General features: G+C 39.3%; 1 non-coding gene across 1 annotated transcript; it reads left to right on the forward strand.

Annotated features, from left to right (window-relative positions):
- Positions 1-5,584: 5,584 nt before the first annotated feature.
- On the forward strand, positions 5,585-5,693 carry LOC112739293 (small nucleolar RNA R71). The gene has a single exon (XR_003170225.1). It is a non-coding gene; the product is annotated as a small nucleolar RNA R71 (small nucleolar RNA).
- The last annotated feature ends 9,904 nt before the right edge of the window (positions 5,694-15,597 follow it).

Genomic DNA, 15,597 nt, shown 5'->3' on the forward strand with positions numbered 1-15,597 from the left:
GTGCCGGCTCTCTAGTATGCTCCATCCTTCTTTTAGTGATGGGCTTGTCTTCCTCAATAAAGATGTCTCCTTCTATGACAATTCCAGTTGAATTGCATAGGTGACAAATAAGATGAGGGAAAGCTAACCTTGCTTGAGTGGAGGGCTTATCCGCCACTTTGTACAACTCCTGGGGTATCAACTCATGTACTTCTACCTCATTCCCAAGCATGATGCAATGGATCATGATGGCTCGGTCTATGGTCACTTCGGATCGGTTGCTAGTAGGGATAATAGAGCGTTGGATGAATTCCAACCATCCTCTAGCTATGGGCTTGACGTCAAGCCTTCTTAGTTGAATGGGCTTGCCTTGGGAATCCCTTTTCCACTGTGCTCCTTCCACACAGATGTCTGTGAGCACTTGATCCAGTCTCTAATCATGGTTGACTCTTCTAGTGTAAGGATATAGGTCTCCTTGCATCAAAGGCAAGTTGAACGCCAACCTCACGCTTTCCGGACTGAAGTCCAAGATTCTTCTTCAGACCATGGTGCTCCAATTTTTGGGAATTGGGTTCACACTAATGTCATGGTTTTTCGTGACCCATGCATTAGCAAAGAACTCTTGCACCATTAAGATTCCAACCTCTTGGATGGGATTGGTTAGGACTTCCCAACCTCATCTCCGAATTTCATGTCGGATCTCCAGATACTCATTCTTCTTAAGCTTAAAAGGGACCTCAGGGATCACCTTCTTCTTTGCCACTACTTCATAGAAGTGGTCTTGGTGGGCTTTGGTGATGAATCTCTCCATCTTCCAAGATTGGGAGGTCACGGCTATGGTCTTTTCTTTCCTCTTTCTAGAGGGTTCTCCAACCTTGGGTGCCATAAGTGGTAATAGAAAGCAAAAAGCAAGGCTTTTCCAACACCAAACTTAAATCTTTGCTCGTCCTTGAGCAAAAATAAACAAAAGAGAAGAATGGAGTAGAAGAAGAAGAAAATAGATGGAGACGGAGGGAGAAGGAGGGCTCGACCAAAGGGGTTTGAAAGTGTATGAAGTGTGTGTATGAAGGGTTAGTAAGAGGGGGTATTTATAGGGTTGGGGTAGGGTAGGGCTCCGTCATGGGAGGGTTAAATGGGAGGAAAATTTGATTTTGAAGTGGGTGGGGGTTGGTGGGAGTTATGATGGTTTTGGGAAAGAGGTATGGATATGATTGGTTGAGGGTTTATAGAGAAGAGTGTGTGGGAAAGTGTGAAAAGAAGAGAGAAGAAGGTGGGATAGGTGAAGATGTTGTGGGACCCACTGGTCCTGAGAGGCTAGGGAATTCGAATTCCCTGCTCCCCTTATGGGTGTTGAACGCCCAGTTCATGCTCTATAGCTGGCGTTCAACGCCAGCTTCCTGCTCTATTTAGGGTGTTGAACGCCCAGGAGGGACCTCCTTCCTAGCGTTCAATGCCAGGTCTATCTTCTGCTAATTTGGGCGTTGAACGCCCAGCCTTTGCTCCATGGCTGGCGTTCAACGCTAGCTTGCTGGTCTTATTAGGCGTTGAATACCCAGCAGAGACACCCTGTGTGGCGTTCAACACTAGGTTAGCTGCTCTTGGTGGGCATTGAACGCCCACTCTGCCTTCCTTGTCTGGCGTTCAATGCCAGCAAGACACTCTATCCAGAGTGTTCTGTTTTCATCTCTGAACCTTTCTGTCTTTGTTCTAACTACTGCACATGATCATGAACCTAAGGAAATAATTAAAGAAAATAAACTTAAGTAATTAAAAGAAATAAAAATAACTAAATAGGGCTGGGTTACCTCCCAACAAGCGCTTCTTTAACGTCATTAGCTTGACGGTTACTCCTTATGGAGATTGATATGGGCTCAGAATTTTGCCCCTTACAGTGTACTTGCTTTTTGTCTTCTCATGGATGTGCTCTACATATTCTAGAGACAGGATACGACTCACTGTATCTGGTATGACTGGCTTCTTGGTGAAGACAACTCTCATGCCAGGTGAGAGGCCTTCAGTGGGGACTTTCTTGTCCCTCCAGCCTTTAGGTACTTTCTTCTTAGTACATTTGTTCTCAGTGCTTGTTGATGGCTGACAAAGAGAATTTATCGTTGATCTAGATTTCCACAAAATAGAATTCCGTCGTTGAAAGTATAGTCTAGACCAACAATTAATTCCCAAATCAAATTTTTAAATTCAATACAAAATAACCGAGATTGAGAGTACTTCAACCTCGGGTCGTTCTCCCTAGGACACAATTGGAAGTGTTTCTCTTTCGGTTGTAAGGAAAAGGGGGTTTTCAAGCAAGAAATGAAAGATTAAAAGAACTAAGAAATCAAAGAACTAAGAGATAATCAAAATTGGAATTAATGCAATTAAAAAGGAAGTGAGATCAAAACTAGTGAAAATGCTATAAATGCAATAAAAGAGCCTTGACTTGGGAATGAGGATCCTAGGAATCCTATCATCGCCATAACCACAACTATGGTAATTATGATGAGTCAATCTCGCCTAGTCAACCCCAACCATCGAGGAGTAAGTCAAGCAAGCATAATTGACCTTAATCCATAAGTCCTAACCAACTTACCAAACTAGTTGATAAAAGGCTAGCGTCAATGGAAACAAGAATCAACTAACTACCCAAGAATTACCACTAAATGTCAGACATTATGACTCTAGTATCCTAGGAACTCAAACCACAAGCCAAGGTGGGAAAATCTACTCAAAATCTAAGGTTGGAATTTTCACAAACACCTTGTGTGCATAAAAGTAAAACATGGGAAATTGCAAGGAAAAATAGAAAACTATAACCAACTATCAATAATATCAACAAGAGACAAGCAATCAAGCATAAAGAAGGCATGAAATAATAAATTCATCAATCAAAACTTCAAGAACTCAAAATTGCATATATAAACAAAGGCTTGAACCAAAGGAAATGAAAATAAAGATAATGTAATTAAAGAGGAATTAAAGAGTACTTACAATAAAGATGATCAAAATCCAAAATTAAGCTTGCTATAAAATGCTACATGAAAACTACATAAACCCTAGGAGAGCTCTCTACTCTACACTACTCCTACTCCTAATTAACTATGCTAAAAAATGTAAAAAGTAGCCTTCTACTCTAATGCCTTTATATGGCTTCAATCCCCCTTGATATAGCACTTCCCTTTCAGCATTGGAGCTTCCAAAAATGGGCCAAAGGCCCCCAAAATTGTGCAGCATGCGTTTCTTTAATGAAATCACGTGCAGGGACCTGTGCGGACGCACAGGTGTATGCGTCCGCACACTCGGCTGTTTTGGTTCCTGTGCGTACGCACGGGTAGTTTTGCGCACGCACGCATGGAAATTTCCTCTTGTGTGTACGCACGCTGACTTGTGCGCACGCACACTTGGCTGATGCGGTCTTGTGCATACGCACGCTTGCTTGTGCGCATGCACACCTTGCTGTATGTGCTTTTCCTTGTTTTTCTTCATCTTTTCTCCCTTGTACATGCTTTCTTCCACTTTTGGCTATTCATTCTTACCTTTAAGGCCTGAAAACACTCAGCAAACATGTCATGGCATCAAATGGAATAAAAGTAGAATTAAATTGCTCATTTTAAGCACAAAATTACATGTTTTCACATTTAGGATCAAATTAGGGATAAAACACAAAAGTATACTATTTTGGTGCTTAAGTGTGAGTTCATGTGCTAGAATCTATCCAATTTTGAGTCAAAATACATCATCAAATATGGACTCATCAATGGCTGCCCAACACCAAATTTAGAATTGGTGTTTGGGGGCTTAATAAAGCTCTGCACTGAAAGAGATGGTTGGAACACTAAGTGTTGCACAGTTATCTCTCTTTTCTCAGAGGGAGAGATGGGGTGAGACATGTTGAACAAGATTTGATCCTTCCCTAGTTGTAAAATCAGTTCTCCCTTAGCTACATCAATGATAGTATTAGCAGTGGCTAGGAAAGGTCTTCCAAGGATGATGGATTCATCCTCATCTTCTCCAGTATCTAAGATTATGAAGTTTGCAGGGATGTAAAGGTCTTCAACCTTCACCAAGACATCCTCTACTAAGCCATATACTTTCTTCATTGACTTGTCTGCCATCTCGAATGAGATATTTCCAGCCTGTACCTCAAAGATTCTCAACTTCTCCATTATAGAGAGTGGCATGAGGTTTATACTTGACTCTAGGTCACACAAAGCCTTCTCAAAGGTCATAGTGCCTATGGTGCAAGGAATTAGGAAGCATCTGGGATCCGAAAGCTTTTGAGGTAGCTTCTGCTAAACCAAAGCAAGCTTTGAGTTCTTTGGTAAGCACTGGAGGTTCTTCCTCCAAGGGTTTTATGCCAAATAGCTTAGCTTTAGCTTCATGAGGGCTCCTAGGTACCGAGCAACTTGCTCTTCCCTAGTGTCTTCATCCTCATCAGAGGATGAGTATTCATCAGAACTCATGCACTGCAGGAGTGCATACAAAGGAACGTTTATGGTATCTACATGAGCCTTGGCTTCCTTTAATTCTTGGATATAGACTTCCTTGGTGGGCATTGAACACTTAGTAGGAACCTCTTCATTGGCGTTCAATGCCTGCATTGCTGCCAATTTGGGCATTCAGTTCCAGCTTTGATGACATTGTGGGCATTGAACACCCAGTGAGATCCTCTTCACTGGCGTTCAACGCCAAGCTTTTAGCCAGTTTGGGCGTTGAACACCCAGTAAGGTCTTCCTTACTGGCGTTCAACGCCAGCTTGTATGCTAGTTTGGGCGTTCAACGCCCAGTAAGGTCTTCCTTACTAGAGTTCAACGCCATTTTAGTCTCTCCAGATTCGGCCTCAGCCTCTATGGTGATGGCCTTACACTCTTCTCTTGGGTTTACTTCAGTGTTACTAGGAAGAGTATCAGAAGGAGTCTCAGGAATTTTCTTGCTTAGTTGACCAACTTGTACCTCCAAATTTCTGATGGAGGACTTTGTTTCAGTTATGAAACTATGGGTGGTCTTAAAGAGGTTGGAGACTATAGTGACTAAGTCAGAAAGGCTCTGCCTAGGAGTCTCCATATGTTCCTGAGAAGATGGGAATGGTGGTCTGTTGTTGAACCTGTTTTTATTCCTTCCACCTTGACTATTATTGAAGCCTTGCTAAGGCTTCTGTTGATCCTTCCATGAAAGGTTAGGATGATTCTTCCATAAGGGATTGTAGGTATTTCCATAGGGTTCTCCCATGTAATTCACCTCTTCCATGGTGGGTTGGTCATGAGCATAAGCTTCCACTTCATAAGAAGCTTCTTGAGTGCTACCAGCTGCAGCTTACATTCCAGTCAAATGCTGAGAGATCATATTGACATGTTGGGTCAATAGCTTATTCTGAGCCAATATGGCACTCAGAGAGTTAACTTCAAGAACTCCTTTCTTCTGAGGGACCCCATTGTTCACAGGGTTTCTCCCAAATGTGTACATGAATTGGTTGTTTGCAACCATCTCAATGAGTTCTTTACATGTTCAGGCATTTTGTTTAGGTGGAGGGATCCACCAGCAGAACTGTCCAATGATATTTTGGACGTCTCAGACAAACCATCATAGAAGATTCCTAGGATAGACCATTCTGAGAGCATGTCAGGAGGACACCTCCTGATTAGTTGCTTGTATCTTTTCCAAGCTTCATAGATGGATTCATCCTCTTTTTGTCTGAAGATTTGAACTTCTACTCTGATTTTTCTCATTTTCTAAGGAGGAAAGAATTTGGCCAAGAAAGCATTGACTAACTTTTTCCAAGAGTCTAGGCTTTCTTTAGGTTGAGAATCCAACCATATCCTAGCTCTGTCTCTAACCGCAAAAGAAAAGAGCATAAGTCTGTAGACCTCAGGATCCACTCTATTGGTCTTAACAGTATTATAGATTTGCAAGAATTTTGACAGGAATTGATATGGATCTTTCAGTGGAAGTCCATGGAACTTGTAATTCTGTTGTAGAAGAGAGACTAACTGAGGCTTAAGCTCAAAGTTAGTTGCTCTAATAGCAGGTATAGAGATACTTCTTCCATAGAAATCAGAGGTTGGTATGGTGTAGTCACCAAGAACATTTCTTGCATCTCCTCCATTATTAGCATTGTCTGCCATGTCTTCAGCTTCTTGTTCAAAATTTTCTGAGAGATTTCTTCTAGAGGGTTGTGCTTTAGCTTGTTGTAAATGCCTCCTCAGAGTCTTTTTAAGTTCAGGATCAGGCTTAAAGAGAGGTTCTTTATCTCTGTTCCTGGTCATAAACAAGAAAAAGAAAACAAGATAGAAAGAAAGGAAGCTTCTATCCTTGAATATAGAGGACTTCCAGTGAGATGTGAAGAAGAAAAGAAAAGAAGAATAAAAGAGAGGGTGAAGAAGAATTCGAATAAAGGGTAAGAAGAATTCAAAAGTTAGAGGTAAAAAGAGAAAATATTTTTGTTTTTATTTTTAGTTATTAATTAAATTTGAAAATAGAAGCATTAATTAAAAATATTTGAAAATTGATTGATGAATTTCGAAAAAGAAGAGAGAGAAATAAAGGAAGGATTTTCGAAAATAGATGAGGGAGGAATTAGTAAGGAAGTTTTGAAAAAGAAGAAAGAGAAAACAACTAACTAATTAGAGAAGATTTGAAAACAAGATAAGATAGAAGATTAGAAAAAGATTTGATTTTAAAAATTTTTGAAAAAGTCAACAAGATAAGATAAGAATTGAAAAGATAAAAAAAAAGATTTCAAAATTGAAATTTAAAAGAAGATAAGATAGAAAAGGTTTTAAATTAAAAAGAAGATAAGTTAGGTAAGAAAGATAAGACGAGGAAGTTAAGAAAACATAAGTCTTAAATCAAAAAGATTTGAAATCAAAATATAAAAAGATAGTTTTTAATTTAAAAAGATTTGAAATTTAAAATTTAAAAGAAAGATAAGATAAGAAAGAATCAAATTAAAGGAAAAAATTAGAAAAGATTTTAAAAATATATGATTTTAAAATTTGAATCTTGACTTGACTAACAAGAAAACACCTAATTTAAAAATTTTGAAATTAAAGAGGCAAGATTTTCAAAATTTAAGAAAAGATAAAAAAAAAAAGATATTTTAATTTTTTTATTTTTGAAATTAATGAAGAAAGAGAAAAACAACAAAAAGACAACAAACTTAAAATTTTTAGATCTAAGACGCCTAGAATTCGAAAATTGTAAAGATAAACACCTAAGGACACCAAACTTAAAAATTTTAAGATCAAAACAAGAAGAAAAACAAGAACACTTTGAAGATAAAAAAAAAACACCAAGAACAAATTCGAAAAATTCAAGGCAAATAAAGAACATACAAAGGACACTAAACTTAAAAATTTTGAAAACTAAAGGCACCAATTTCGAAAATTTTTTTAAAAGAAAAGATTCAAGAAGACACCAAACTTAAAGATTGACACATGACTCCAACAAAAGACACTATTTTTGAAAATTTTTTAGAAAAAAAAGATTCAAGAAATTCGAAAAAGACTCAAACAAGAACAAGAACAAAGACTCAAAAAAAAGATCAAGATTAATAAAGAAAACAAAAGGATTTTGAAAAAATTTTATTTTTTTTCAAAAATAAGAAGAAAATAAAAGACTCAAACAAAAATTAAAGACAATACCTATTCTAAGCAACAAAATAATCTGTTGGTTGTCCAAACCCGAACAATCCCTGGCAACAGCACTAAAAACTTGGTGCGCAGAATTAAACTTCACACAACTGAACCAGTAAGTGCACTGGGTTGTCCAAGTAATACCTAAGTGAGTCAGGATTGATCCCACGAGGATTGACGGCTTGAATCAAGCTGTGGTTATCTTGTAGATCCTAGTCAGGCAGATAGAAAAGTTGTTTGTTTGTTTAAAGCGAAAAAAAATTAAAATAAAGATAACGTTACTCAGTTGATGGTGAATGCAATGATAAGAAGATGGTTAATGCTTTATAGATGCTTTGTTCTTCCGGATTAATCCAGTCTCACTGTCTACTCCAACTGTGAATGATTTTTTCTATGGTAGGCTATATGTGATCAACGCCTTTCTTGAGAGGTCGCTAATTCTCCTATAGGCTGAACACTAGGGTTAGTGCACATCCAGTCTGAATGAGGGTAAAGCTCCTGCAGTTTATTCCCCTTGATGATCCTACTCAAAATGCCACAGACAAAGTTGAATCTTCTTGATCAAGGAATGTTGCGCCTTTGGTTCTAGCCTCTATCACAAAGACTCTAATCTCCCCATACCACGGCTGAACTGGTGTCTCGAGAAGTCCCCAACAAAGTCGTGGATTAGCCGTCTAAGAGATATATAATCAAGCTAGTGGTTCATTGATATCCGATGAAAGACGCTCGTTGAACCCATGTAGAATAGAGATAACCTTGTGCCGATTCAACTCATTCATAAGGTTGAAGAATGAAGATACATCTTAGAAAAGAGAATCAAACACGAATTGAGATAGAATAGTAATACTTTTATTAATCCATAAAACTCAGCAGAGCTCTTAACCTTAACCTAGGAGGTTTAGTGACTCACACTAATAGAAAAATACAATGAAAGGTTCAAATGGGTAAAGATGGTCGAAGATCCAAAAACAAGGGTGATCTTCTCCTTTAAATACTAATCTAATAACTAGGAATTATAAGAATAAGATAGGCTTAGGCTTGTAGTGCAAAAATCCATTTTCGGGGCCTACTTGGTGAGTGTTTGGGCTGAGTTTGAGTGGTCTCCACGTACTAGTAGGGCTCTAGGGCATTGAACGCTAGCTAGGGACACCTTTGTGGGCGTTGGACGTTGGGCACCTCTCTGTGGGCATTGGACGCCTGGACTGGGTGATAAATCCATATTTGATGATAATTTTTGGTTGAAATTGAATGGATTTTATCATATAAACTTGCACTTATTCCCTTAAATAGCATGCTTTTGAACTTTCTTCCTAATTTATGCTTGATTATGAAAACATGCTCTTTTGTGCCTAATTTGATTAATTTTATCCCATTTTCCTTCCATTCGATGCCTTGATGTTGTTTGTGAGTGATTTCAGATGTATAAGGTAGGAATGGCTTGGAGAGAATGGAAGAGGAGCATGCAAAGTGGAAGAAGCATGAAGAATCAAAGGAGAAGAGCACAGCGATGTGTGCGTACACACAAACATGCGTGTGTACACACAACCATCAGAGCAGAGCTAACGTGGCGGAAATTGGCGAGTTAAGAAATTGTTATAAGAGATACGTTGCAAGTACAGTTCTTAACCAACCGAAAATCCACTTATCAATTTAGAAGGGTTGTCACAAAATTAAAATTTAAAATACTGGGAATATGAATCCCAGGTCGTCTCCCAACGAGTTGCAGAAAGATGCGCTACTTTATTAATCAGATGTTTTCAAAAATGGTTTGAGTTGATAAACAGGAAATCAAATTAGAGAATTTATGTAATTTTAAATAAAAACCTTGACTGGGAGTAGATTAGTTGGAAGCCCTATTCTTGTTGGGGTACTCTCAAGATTAATTGATAATTGAAGGTTGTTCTGCTTAGTTACCCTTTACTAGGTAGAGGAAAGTCAAGCAAGTTGGAAAGCTATTTCTAGTCACAAGTCCTAATCCTCTCCCTTGAGAAGGACTAGTGTCAATGACTAGAGGGCGATCCAACAATAAACCCAATTACAATTTTTCTCTTGAGTAATCCAACTCAAGGTTTCCTTTGAATCATCTCCCAATCAAGTTATGGAACTACTCGCTCATTATGAATGTAAATTTCACAAAATAAGGAAGAGAAATACTGAAAGACATAATAAATAATAATCAAAAGGATCAATTAAAAATAAAAATAGTTCTTGTATAAATAAATTCTAGAAATAATCCAAGAGTAACTCTGAGTAAATAAAGGACATGAAAGAGTAAGTGACAAGTAAGGAAATAAACTAGAATGACGAAGTCTTGACGGAGGTAATAACTCTTCTTAATGTCCCAATTCAAAAAGCAATAAAAACGAAATCCTAAGAACTATCAATGTGTAGAGAAAAAACCTAGAGGAGAGGTAAAATCATATCTAAAACTAAAAATTATGCGGAATGAATGTTATTCTCTGGTCTCTGCATGTTCCCTGGCTCTAATCTACTTTTCTGGGCCGAAAATTGAGTCAAAACAGGGCCCAAAATCGCCCCCAGTGAATTTTGCAGATTCTGCAGATCGCGCATGTCACGCGATCGTGTCATCCAGGCGTTCGCGTCATCCAGCGTTTTGCCTTGCCACGCGTACGCATCGTCCACGCCTTCGCATCACTTGTGCAGTTTCTAATCCGCGCGGTCGCGTGAGCCATGCGTCTGCGTCACTTCTCGCTGGTTATCTCCTTAATTTCTTGTGTTCCTTCCATTTTTGCAAGCTTCCTTTCTAATCTCCAAGTCATTCATGCCCTATAAAGCCTGAAACACTCAACAAACAGATCACGGCATCGAATGGAATAAGGGAGGATTAAAATACAAAATTAAAAGTCTCTAGGAAGCAAGTTTTCAACCATAAAGTATTTTTAGGAAGGAATTATAAATACATGCTTATTTAATGAATAAGTGGGTAAAGATTTAATAAAACCACTCAATTAAACACAATGTAAAGCATAAAATAATGGTTTATCAAGAGCCACGCGTGCGCGTGAGCCGTATTGTGCGCGTTGCGCGTCCATTCAAGCATCGCCTAGTGTGCGTGCGCACAAGGCACAACTTCTTGTGCGTACGCACAGGAAGAGATTTTGGCAGAGTGTGCGTCCGCACACGTCTGTGCATACGCACAAGTCCCAGTGCGTGCCTCCATTAAAAAGTCACGTGGACTCGCATTTTGGGGCTCTTTTGGCCCATTTTTGAAGGCTTGGATGCTGAAATAAAAGGCTATATGAAGGGGGCAACATCACATATGAAGAAAATGTTTTTCATTAGGTCTTAGGAGGGTAGAAAAACACATTAGGAGTAGAAGTAGTGTAAATTAGGAAATTCTCTCTTAGGGTTCTTAATTAGGGTTTGTAGCATTTTATACTTCAAGTTTGATTTTGGATTATAGCAATTTCATTGTAAGTATCTCTTTAATTTCTCTTTTATTTACACTACTTGTTCTACACTTTCTTACATTTCACTTCCTTTGTCAATATACATAGCTTTGCAATTTTGAGTTTTGGTTCATGAATTTGATGTTTGATGCTTATTTTATGTTTGTTGAGTTGTCTTGGTTGCTTGTTATCATTTGTGGTTCTTAGCTTTCATTATTTTTCTAATTTTGTCATATTTTATGATTATGCATATTAGGTGTTTGATGAAATGCCAATTTTAGTTATGGGATAGATTTTCACCCCTTGGCTTGGAAAAATGAGTATATGGATTATTAGAGCCATAATGTCCAACATTTAGTGATAATTCTTGGGTTGTTAGTTGTTATTGTTTCCACTAACGCTAGCTTTTTACCAAATAATTTGGTAAGTTAGCTAGGATTTGTGGATTAATGACAATTATGCTCACTTGACTTATCCTTCGATGTTAAGGGTTGACTTAGTGAGATTAATTAATCCATCATAATTATCATAGTTGTGGTTATGGCAAGGAAGGGATTCCATAACTCATCCCAAGTCAAGGTTTCATTTATGTTTTGAACCACTTTTTCCATTACTTTATAGCATTACTTGTCCATATTTCATACATAGTTCTTTTATTCCTTTATTAGTTTATTAATTGTAATTTTGTCTTGTTCTTTTATCTCTTTATTTGTTCACTTCAATCATTATTGAAAACCCTTTGTTCTCACAACCAAAATTGTATGCACTCATTGGCTTTGGTTCCTAGGGAGAATGACCCGGGAGTCTAAATACTCTCGGTTTATATTTGCTTTGAATTGTGACAATCTTTAGAATAATAATTTGACTATTGGCCAATTGTTGGTTCAGAGCTATACTTGCAACGAAAAATCTACTTTGTGAAACTCCTAACCCACTTTTGGTCTCTCATCAAATTTTGGCGCCGTTGCCGGGGAGCTAGCATCATGAGTGTTATAGTTTTGGTTGTTGTTAATATGTGAATAGTGTGAATAGATACTTTTTGGTTATTTGTTTGCTTTTGTTGGTAATTAGGATTTTGTTTGTTTTGTTAATTGATGTCTTTAGTTTTTATTTCCTATTTTCTCTATGAGTTATCACCCTCTTGGCTTGGAGTTTGGTTGTGATCATTTTGTAGGGATTGATAACTTCAATTTTGGATTGTATTATGGGATTGGAGCATAAATTTTGGAAGAAGCAACCTCCTCTATACTACAATGAACCAAACCCTCTAGATTATGCATATCCAAACCAAGGATATAGTGGATCTCACTTAGATTATGCACCTTCACCACCATATGCCTATAGCCCATACCCCCAACATAACCCTCAATCACCACATTTTCAAACACCACACCAATACCATCATCCACCTTCTTACATACCACCTCAAAATACCTACCAACATGAACTACCTCCCACATATACCACCCTTCTCCTAAACTATGAACCTTCTTTTTCACCATAATGTGAAATTTTCCCACCCTTGGCCCAAGACCATCAAGACCTTCAAGCCTTTCTCTAAGATCAAGAAGGATTCTGTAGAACACAAGGGCAACTTATGGCCACCATAGCCGAGGCGGTAAACCGTATAGTACTCTCACACTCATCCAATCAAGGCATTCTTCTTGAGGAATGTGAAGGATCTACTAAAGATTATGGTGAAGAGGAGAGCATGGAGCCACAAGGGAAATAAGAATGGTTAGAGCATGAAGTGAAACAAGAGGGAGAAAGGGAAGTATGTGAATCAGAGGAGAGAAAGAGAGATATGAGGGAGATTGATCAAGATGAGGATTCCATCATTGATGATTTTTTGTCCTCCTTGGTCAATCCCCTTAATGATCCTAATGAGCCTCTTCTCATTAAGTTTCAGAAAGACATGGAGGTAGACTTCTCACAACCTCCTTGCTATGATGTGAGTAATGGGGAAGAGGAGGAAGATGTTAGTGAGGAAGGAGTTAACGACCAAGAGCACATCGAGTGGGTGGCAATCTCACCTATGAGCTTCATTGGCCCCACCAATATTCTATCTTGGAGACAGACTCCCAACTCAAGATCTTTCTTGGGTTGGTGAATGGTAGAGAAAGGAATGTTGGTTGCCAATTGAATCCAAGATTCTTCAAGAAAATCAATTCAAGAATTGGAGTTCAAGTGGGATGTCAAGCACAATTAGGTGATTTCCGGAGAATGTTGGGGTGCTACAAGGGTAAATTGAGAGCTTTTCCATCCGGCTTGGAGCATAGAGATCAACAAGAAGAAGAACGGGAAATTAGGACATGGGATCCCGGAGGACCTATGAAGTGCAAGCTTGGATAGAGATTTTAGAAGGAGTGGAAACACAAACCACCTTAGCAAGAGTCTCCTCAAAGAGTCCAACTTAAGGACTATAAACCAAAGTGCTAGGTGGGAGATACCCCACCATGGTAACATCTTTCTTACCCTTTCTCTTTGTTTATAGTCCTAGTTTATTGCATGTTTGCTTGTCTTAGTTAGCCTAGGATTAGTTAAATTTTGAGTTTAGATAGGTTGATTTTTGTATGGATCATGATTTGGTGAAGTTTTGAATGTTTGGGGTTGAGATTTTGATTGTACTAAGGCTAGGTACTTTGGTTTTTGAAAGAAAAAAAATATTTTTGAAACAGGGCATCTGTGCGTACGCACGCTGCTGTGCGTGCACACACAACTGTGAGTTTCGCGACCTGTGCGAGCGCACAAGCCTGTGCGCCCGCACACTCTTTGTATTGCCCTCTGTTCGCAGTGCCAGCACGGTCTGTGCGTGGGCGCTCCCCTGTTTTCCTTGGTCTGTGCGTGCGCACCATCTTGTGCATACGCACGCATGTTCCTTATCGCGCTCTATGTGCGGCTGCATAGGCTTGTGCGTCCGCACGCCAACTTGCAACCACTCTGGTGGGAGTGTTGGCACAGCTTGTGTGCGTGAACCCCTGCCCCTTTTCGCTCTTGTGCGTGCGCACAGACCTGAGTGCGCACGCACACATGATCCTGCTTGCAAAAAAAAACAGAGAGTCTTCAGTGCGCGCGCGCACGCTTGTGCGTTCGCACACTTCTATATCCCCGTTCTATTCGGAGCACTCGCACACCTTGTGCGAGTGTACACCTCCCCTGTTTTCATGTTGTGTGCTGGTACGCAGAATCGTGATTACACTTTAATCATGAAAAATTCATCGCTCTTTCTTTCCCTGGTAATGGCGCCAAAAACATGATGCCAAAACCACGGTTCACAACTCCGTGTAACTGACCAGCAAGTGCACTGGGTCGTCCAAGTAATACCTTACGTGAGTAAGGGTCGAATCCCACGGAGATTGTTGGTATGAAGCAAGCTATGGTCACCTTGCAAATCTCAGTCAGGCAGATATAACTTGATAATGGTGTTTTCGAATAATAATTAATAGAATAGGGATAGAAATACTTATGTAATTCATTGGTGAGAATTTCAGATAAGCGAATGGAGATGCTTTCATTCCTCTGAACCTCTGCTTTCCTGCTATCTTCATCCAATCAATCTTACTCCTTTCCATGGCTGGCTTTATGCAAAGGCATCACCATTGTCAGTGGCTACATCCCCTCCTCTCAGTGAAAAATATGCTCACATGCTCTGTCACAGCACGGCTAATCATCTGTCGGTTCTCGATCATGCTGGAATAGGATTCACCCTCCTTTTGTGTCTGTCATTAACGCCTAGCACTCGCGAGTTTGAAGCTCGTCACAGTCATTCAATCACTGAATCCTACTCGGAATACCACAGACAAGGTTTAGACTTTCCGGATTCTCTTGAATGCCGCCATCATTCTAGCTTACACCACGAAGATTCTGATTAAGAGATCTAAGAGATATTCATTCTAGCTTATTTCATGTAGAACGGAAGTGTTTGTCAGGCACGTGTTCATAGGGGAGAATGGTGATGAGCGTCACACATAATCATCACCTTTATCACGTTCTTAGGTGCGAATGGATATCTTAGAAGCGAAATAAGATGAATTGAATAGAAAACAGAAGTACTTTGCATTAATCTTTGAGGAACAGCAGAGCTCCACACCTTAATCTATGGAGTGTAGAAACTCTACCGTATGAAAATACATAAGTGAAGGTCCAGGCATGGCCGAGATGGCCAGCCCCCAAAACGTGATCACAGGATCCAAAATAATCCACAGATCCCAAGACTGTCAAAAAGACTAGTAAAAGGTCCTATTTATAATAAACTAGCTACTAAGGTTTACATGAGTAAGTAATTGATGCATAAATCCACTTCCGGGGCCCACTTGGTGTGTGTTTGGGCTGAACTTGAGTGTTGCACATGTAGAAGTCTTTCTTGGAGTTGAACGCCAGCTTTTGTGCCAGTTTGGGCGTTCAACTCTTGTTTTGGCTCCTTTTCTGGCGCTGGACGCCAGATTTTGGTAGAAAGCTGGCGTTGAACGCCAGTTTACATCATCTATTCTTGGCCAAAGTATGGACTATTATATATTTCTGGAAAGCCCTGGATGTCTACTTTCCAACGCAATTGAAAGCGCGCCATTTCGAGTTCTGTAGCT

The sequence above is a fragment of the Arachis hypogaea genome, chromosome 13 (genome assembly GCF_003086295.3).
Source record: "Arachis hypogaea cultivar Tifrunner chromosome 13, arahy.Tifrunner.gnm2.J5K5, whole genome shotgun sequence".
Lineage (NCBI taxonomy): Eukaryota > Viridiplantae > Streptophyta > Magnoliopsida > Fabales > Fabaceae > Arachis > Arachis hypogaea.